Raw genomic sequence first — 6798 nt, 5'->3', positions numbered from 1 at the left:
AAGTTCTCTCTAAATTCCCTCCCCAAACACAAAATTGCCCCAAATGTTCCCCAGAAAAGTCTCCATGGACCCCAAAGTGCCCCCTTTTACCCTGTCTGAGAATAATTTCAAAATTACGATTAACGGGCTAAAAATAGGAGTAATTAGCATAAAGAGGGAGAAATAGAGGTCAGTTAATTAATGAAGGCAATTGTGGTACTTAGAGCCAGAGAACAAGAATGTTTTTTGTTCCTGAAAAGGTATCAATTCTTTTATATAAATGCAAAATCAAGGTTATAAGAATACAGAATAATATTATTATAAAAAGTAAAATTTTATTTTTATAAATTAATTAGATTTTAATGATAAACAAAAATTGATAAATGTTCTCAATGCTTTGGGATGTCAGTCCCAGGTGGGCCATGTCAGACATGCTGAGGCTCGGGGTGAGGAGCAGGTTGTCCAAACAGGGGCAGCCCACATGGGGCTCATTCTTCTCTGTGACCAGACCTCCTAAGGAGACATTCAGCATCAGGATTGTAAAGAGCAAATCGTGACCTCCTGATCAGTACACAAAGATGTTTTACAGTTTGAACAGTAGAATGTTGTCACCGTAAGGTGCCTTCTTTGTTAATATAGCTCATGTTGTGTCATGTTTGGTAAATACCAATGTTGTTGTACCAGCCTTGTTAATGCCACCTGGCCTTGTCTATTCCCTCTGCTGCTCCCGGCACCCCCCATGGCACCGATGACAGCACCCAGTGTGTAGATGAGCCCAACTCCCATGGGGGGTAGCACCCAGGGGAAGTGGGATTAACATCTAAAGACCCCTAGAATCAGCGAGCCAGGGCACAAACCAGACTCCAAACTACACTGAGGAGCAAGGGAGAACATTGAGCAGCTGACTGATGTTCCAGACCTTGTCACCATAACTAAATAACATTTGCTCTCCACGACTACCCAAGATTTACAGTAAACCAGAGTCCTTCTAGAGGCTCTCCTGAAGGCAGAATCCCCAGCTCTGCCCTGTGGCAATATTGAACATTTTTTCCTCTGGGTCATCCATTGGGAGCAGCAGTGGTTGAGCTCCCCCACCCAGAGCTGCCCTCAATAAATGCATTAAAAAGGAGCTGCTCTCCTTGCCTGTTCTTTTCAGAAGGGCTGACCCCGTGGCAGAGTGACCCACGCTGCAGCACTGTGAGGGGCTGTTCCCCATGGGATGGACTCAGCTTGGAGAAGTTCCTGGAGAAGTCTCCGGTGGGAGAGAGCCCAGGGTGCAGCAGGGGAACGACTCCTGTCCCTGAGCAGGGGGAAAAGCCCCGGGGGATGGAGTGACCATGGCCCCATTCCCTGTGTCCCTGCACTGCCGGGGGAGGAGGCGCAGCTGGGAGGAGGGAGGGGTGGGGAAGCTGGTTTTAAGGGTCTTCCTTTACTTCTCACGATCCTGCTCTGAGTTTGTGGAGTTTTCTGCCAGAAATCTCTCTCCTCCCCCACTCATCCACAGGGGTTTGGGGCAGTTTTCCCTTTTAGGGGGAAATACGAGCTATGCACTGATGCTCCTAATTAGCGCTGGGAGAAGTGAGGCTCCCGGGCTTCCCGCTGAGCCGGAGCCACCGAACACCCAGGACAGGGAAAGGCGAGCCGGGAGATGCGGAGAACTTTGTTTGTGTTCGGAGCTCAATGGCGGCTCGGGCCGGGCCCGTTCCAAGCCTGTTCCTCATCTCCGCCCCTCCCCTCACACAGCCCGGGGGGCCCTGAGAGCGCGGGGCGGGGCTGTGCCGTGTGCAGAGCCCGCCGCTGGCTGCGATTGGCTGCTGCTGCCGTCACTCGTGGCTCTGGCGCGCGCTGATTGGGCAGAGCGGGGACAAGCCCGGCCCCGCTGGCGCCCCCAGGGCGGCCGTGGGGCAGGAGAGCCGCCATTGCTGGAGCGTCTGTGCGGGCCCGGCAGCGGCGGCAGCGGCCGGAGCCCGGTGAGGCGGCGGCGGAGCTCGGAGGCGGCCCCAGCCATCGCAGGTGGGAGCCGCGCTCGGTTCTGCGGGGGCTCGGGGCTCGCTGCGGGCCCGGGAGGGGGCGGCAGGGGGCTGTGGCGGGTGGGTTGTGCCGTGGGCGGCCCGTGTTGGCCCTGGCGTGAGGGCGCTGCGGGAGCGGCTGCCCGCGGTCTCCTTCCCGCTGGGGCCTCGGCAGGAGCCGGTGCCGGAGCAGCGCTGGCTCGTCCCGCTTCGTGTCGGTAGCCCGGAGGTGGCTGCGCTGTGCCCGGGGCTGGGCGGGAAAATTCCCGGCGCCAGAGGTTTGTGTGGCCAAAGGAGCCCGAGGAGCGGTGTGAGAGTGACTTTATTGCTGCCCAAAGGGAGAGGCCGTGGGGCATTTGCCGTGCGCTCTCTCCAGCTGCTGGAGGACGCGGCCTCGTTTTTGTCCTGATTTTCCCGGCCGCGTGTCCCTGTCCCTTTCCCCACTGGCGGAGGTGCTTGGAAGGTTCAGACTTCCCCATCTGCCTCCTGCATGTCCCGGTTAATATGTACCCCCCACTTTTGTAGAACATCCGATATTGATGGCTCTGTTAAGTCTTTGTTCTTCTGGAAGTTCAGGAATTTAGCGGGACTTTGTCAGAGCAGCGGTCCTTGTCAATTAGTAACATTTTCTGAAACTGATGCTTTCTCCCATTGCTTCCTTATGTGCAAGTCCCTGGCCCAATCTGCAAGCAGATTCACTCATTGGCTCTGTTTTTTCTTTCCTGGGTGTTCTTTGATTTTGGGATTGCTCTCGGTGCCCTCATTCGCTGTCCTTTTGTAGCCGTTTGTGGCTCAGGAGGCCTGGCTGCCCCCTGCATCCCCTTGCTCAGCTGCTGAATGAGCTGCACTCAGCAAGGTGCAGTGCATGGTGAAAAGAGGAGAGTTGCTGTAGAACATAAGAGGAGAAAGTGCATTCGTTTAACCCATGGTCTGCCAGGGAACCACAAAAAAGTTGCCCATTCCCATCCTTTCCATGTTTGGACCAGTACATGACATTTTTCTTATATCCTTTGTCATCTGTTTCTCCACTTTTCCTCTGTGACCTATTTGCCAACAGCAGTTTGAGTTATTTAATTTTCCACAAACTCTGCCTCCTTTTTCTGCTGAAAGATAATCTGACCCCATCCCATGGTGAAATGTGTTCCTCATCTGGGTGGATTGGTTGGGAAGTCTGGAACTGGAGCTGTCTGGTTGGGTATTATTTTGAGGACATCCTGTAATCTAATTATGCCATGGAAATGATAAATTAGTTCTCTGGCTCCTGATATGAATTTGTTAGGGTTCCCAGGGGCTGGTCCATGGTGTTGCAGGATTTGTTCTGGTGGCCATTCATCTTTTCCCCATTTTTGGGTGCTCCCACCGGGCAGGGCTGCATCAATTTTGGGCTTTTCTCTAATTAAATCAGCACATACTTGGATTCCCAACTGAATTCCCTTAACTTGGGGTAGCAACAAAATCCAGAGCTGTAATTCACCCTGGATAACATAGAAAGTGAGAGCACAAGTTGGGGTGGGGAGTGGGATGATTCCTCCCCCATTTTTTATAGTGAAATTTTCACAGCATTGTCCATTTGCAGTTTTCCTTTTTAGCTTAACCAATTTCTGCTGCAGAGTCAGATATCCTCACTATTGGCTCTGCCTTTAGCTGTGCAAATTCCATCTGTGGCAGCAGGCAGAGCTTGGGGTGAGGGGCAGAGGAATTCAGCCCAATTCCTCCCCCAGGCAGGAACACCCTGGTACATTGTCCAGGCTTTGCCCCAGAGGTGTTAATTTGCATTTCTAAAGCTCCTCAGCTGGCTGCCTGGAATGAAGCTTCTCTTCCAGGGCAGCCAGGGGATGACTCACATGGAGCCCCAACCCCACCCCCCACCCCCCCCCCAATTTTATTTTTTTTTCTTTTTTAAGACAATTTTCTATTAACTGTTTCCATTTTAAAGGGCCACATTTCAAGGTCTTCTGGTTTTCAAAATGCAGCTTAAAGGTGAACATGGAAAAACCCATACCATAATGTTGTCATCACTAAGAGCCATGCACAAACATAAAAACAAAAATTAGAAAGAAATCAAGTATTTTCTTTTTCTTCTCTTCTGACCAAAAACTGATTCTCACACCCCTGGCCCAAACAGAACTGACAATAGAAAAGTAGAATTATTATGAAAAATTCTTCTAATGGTGTAATCCTTTCACTGAAACTGTGAAAAGCAAAATCTCTCCAACAATGTCTTTAGAGAAATAAGGCATGACTTGATTCTGAACAGAATCATTTCAACCACACACAGTCTGCATGTGCAGAGAAAATCATTCCATGACATGTGAGTTTTACTAGATCTTTCCTAAACTTTATACAGTCTGAACCCATAGAAATTCATTGGTTTAGTGTTCATTGTTTCCAAGTTGTGGAGTCCTTAGTGTTTGGTTTCCTGTTGCATCCGGATTTCTGTGTCTCTGATGTGAATTAGGTCTGCACTCCTGGATTTCCTGCTCAGCCTTTTCCAGACCCCCTTGGATCCCCATTCCTGGGCCCTGGGACCCCCCCGCATCTCCTTCCCCAGCTCCGGGACCCCCTGCACCCCCTTCTCCTGCACCAACAGCGCCCTGCACCCCCTTTCCCGGGGATCCTCCCCTGGCAGCCCCTGGATCCCCCGGTTCCGTCAGCCCGGGGACCCCCGGAGCCCCATTCCCGGCCATCCCGGGGCACCGCACCCCCAGGCCTCCCTTTCCAGGGAAAGCCGAGCTGGGCACGGGGCTCTCCAGCCGCTCTGGCATTTCTGATCACCCAAAGGAGAGGGAGAGAGCAGCAGAGAGAGAGAGAAGGAGATCGGGAATCGGGGCTCGGGCTCCCAGCGCCCGCTCCTGCTCCGCCGGGGCTGGGGAGCCGCAGCCGCAGGAAAAATGGGATCCGCGGATGCCGGGGCTTCCCCCGCTTTGGGCCGAAGCCGGCGGGTTCCAGGCAGAGTTTGGGCGCAGGGCCCGGGAGTTCAGCCCAGTTTGTCCCGGGGGTCCCGCAGTGCGCGGCCGAGGAGGGTCCCGGGGGATCCCGGGAGGGGATCCAGGGGAATTCCCTGGAATTGCCCCGTCCCCTCCCCCCGCGCTCCCTCGGGCACTTTCGCTTCCGCCTTGGCCGCCCTGCGCCGCCGGGATCTGCCCGGCGGCCGGTGACGTCACTGCAGCCTCGGGCTGCCACTGGCGGGCAGCAAAGAGCGGCGCCAATGGCGGGGCCAGCGGGGAGCTGCAGATGCTGCAGCAGCGGCACAGCCAGAGCGGGGCTGAGCGGGGGGAGCCGGGGCTGGGGGATCTGTGGGGCTGCGATGGCAACTGTGGCACCGCCATGGGGATCCCTGAGATCCAGGCTGAGGGATTAACAAATTCCCTGGCTCACAGCTGCAGGGAATGTCTCCAGAAATATGTCAGATATGGGCGGGAGGCGCTGGAGTGTAAAGGTGGGGAGGGCAGAAATCCCATGGGAATATGGGAATGGGAATGTGGGATTTCGGTAGGCAAAATTTGGGAATGTGGGAATTCCCATGGAAATTCCATGGATGGATCTCAGACATCATCCCATTCCCACGGGACCTCCATGGATGGATCCCGCTGCTGTCCCATTCCCATGGGAATTCTGTGGATGGATCTCACTGCCATGCCATTCCCATGGAATTCCATGGGCAGATCTCCCCATCCCACTGCCATGAGAGCCCCAATCCGGTTCCCCTCCAAACCCATCCTGGGGGTTGCCCTGTTCCTTGCCCTCCCCACCCCCCACAAGACTCCTGGGGGTCTCCCCCAGGACCCATCCAGCCCCCCTAAACTCTTCCTGGGTCACCTCTCATCCCCTGATAACTGGAAGTCCCCCCGTGTCCCCTCCCCCAGGACTTTGGGGGTCCCACCCGACCTGTCCGTGCACCCCCAGATTTCTTCCACAGCCCCCCTGTGATGGTGGAGGGTGGGGGCCGAGTGCTGGTGCCCCCCTGCCTGCAGCAGATCCAGCGGTGAGGGCAGTTCGGGGGGTCCCTCAGCATTTGGGGTCCCTGGGATTTGGGGTGACCCCCCGGGCCCCCCAGGATCTCCCTGAACACGCTGACGCTGCCCGTGGGCAGTGAGAAGGTTCAAACCCGGCACGGGGTCCCCAGCACTGCCACCCGCATTGCCCAGGTACCCCCAAACCTGCCGAGAACCCCCAAACCCCCCGGGACACCCCAACCTCCCCTGATCCCAAACACAGCCCTGGATGCTCCAAAAACTCCCCAAAACCACAAAACCCCATACAGACATTGAGAAGGTTCATACCTGGCATGGGGTCCCCATGTCCATCACCAGCAGGTTCCCCAAAACAGCCTTGAGATCCCAAATTTCATCCCCGGGATCGCCCAAATTCCCCCATCGGGACTCCTGTAAACCCCCTTGGGAACCCCCAAAAAACACCATGGCCCCAAAAACACCCAGAACTTCTGAAAACCCCCAGGAACCCCTCATGAAGGTTTATACCCAGCATGGAGACCCCATCATCTCCATCGGCATCACCCAGGTACCCCCAAACCCCTCCCGGGACCCCCAACCCCTCCCGGGCTCCACTGCCGGAACCAACGGGAGCGGTGTTGCCCTTTTAAGAGGAGTTACAGTGGGACCCGACAACACCGGGGGCCCTTAAAGCGGCCATGGTAGAGAGAACCCCCAAAATCCACCCTGGGGGACAAAACATCCCCTACAGGGGCTTGGGGTGGGGACACCCCTGAAAATGTCACTTAAAGCCGTCATGATCCCCCCTCAAAAGGGGCTTGTGGGGCTGCGGCCGCACAAACACCCTAAAATGGGGA

The sequence above is a fragment of the Cyanistes caeruleus genome, unplaced genomic scaffold, assembly GCF_971803275.1.
Source record: "Cyanistes caeruleus unplaced genomic scaffold, bCyaCae1.hap1.1 HAP1_SCAFFOLD_89, whole genome shotgun sequence".
Taxonomy (NCBI): domain Eukaryota; kingdom Metazoa; phylum Chordata; class Aves; order Passeriformes; family Paridae; genus Cyanistes; species Cyanistes caeruleus.
The sequence above is the reverse complement of the archived record's forward strand: the minus strand, read 5'-3'. Positions refer to the sequence as shown.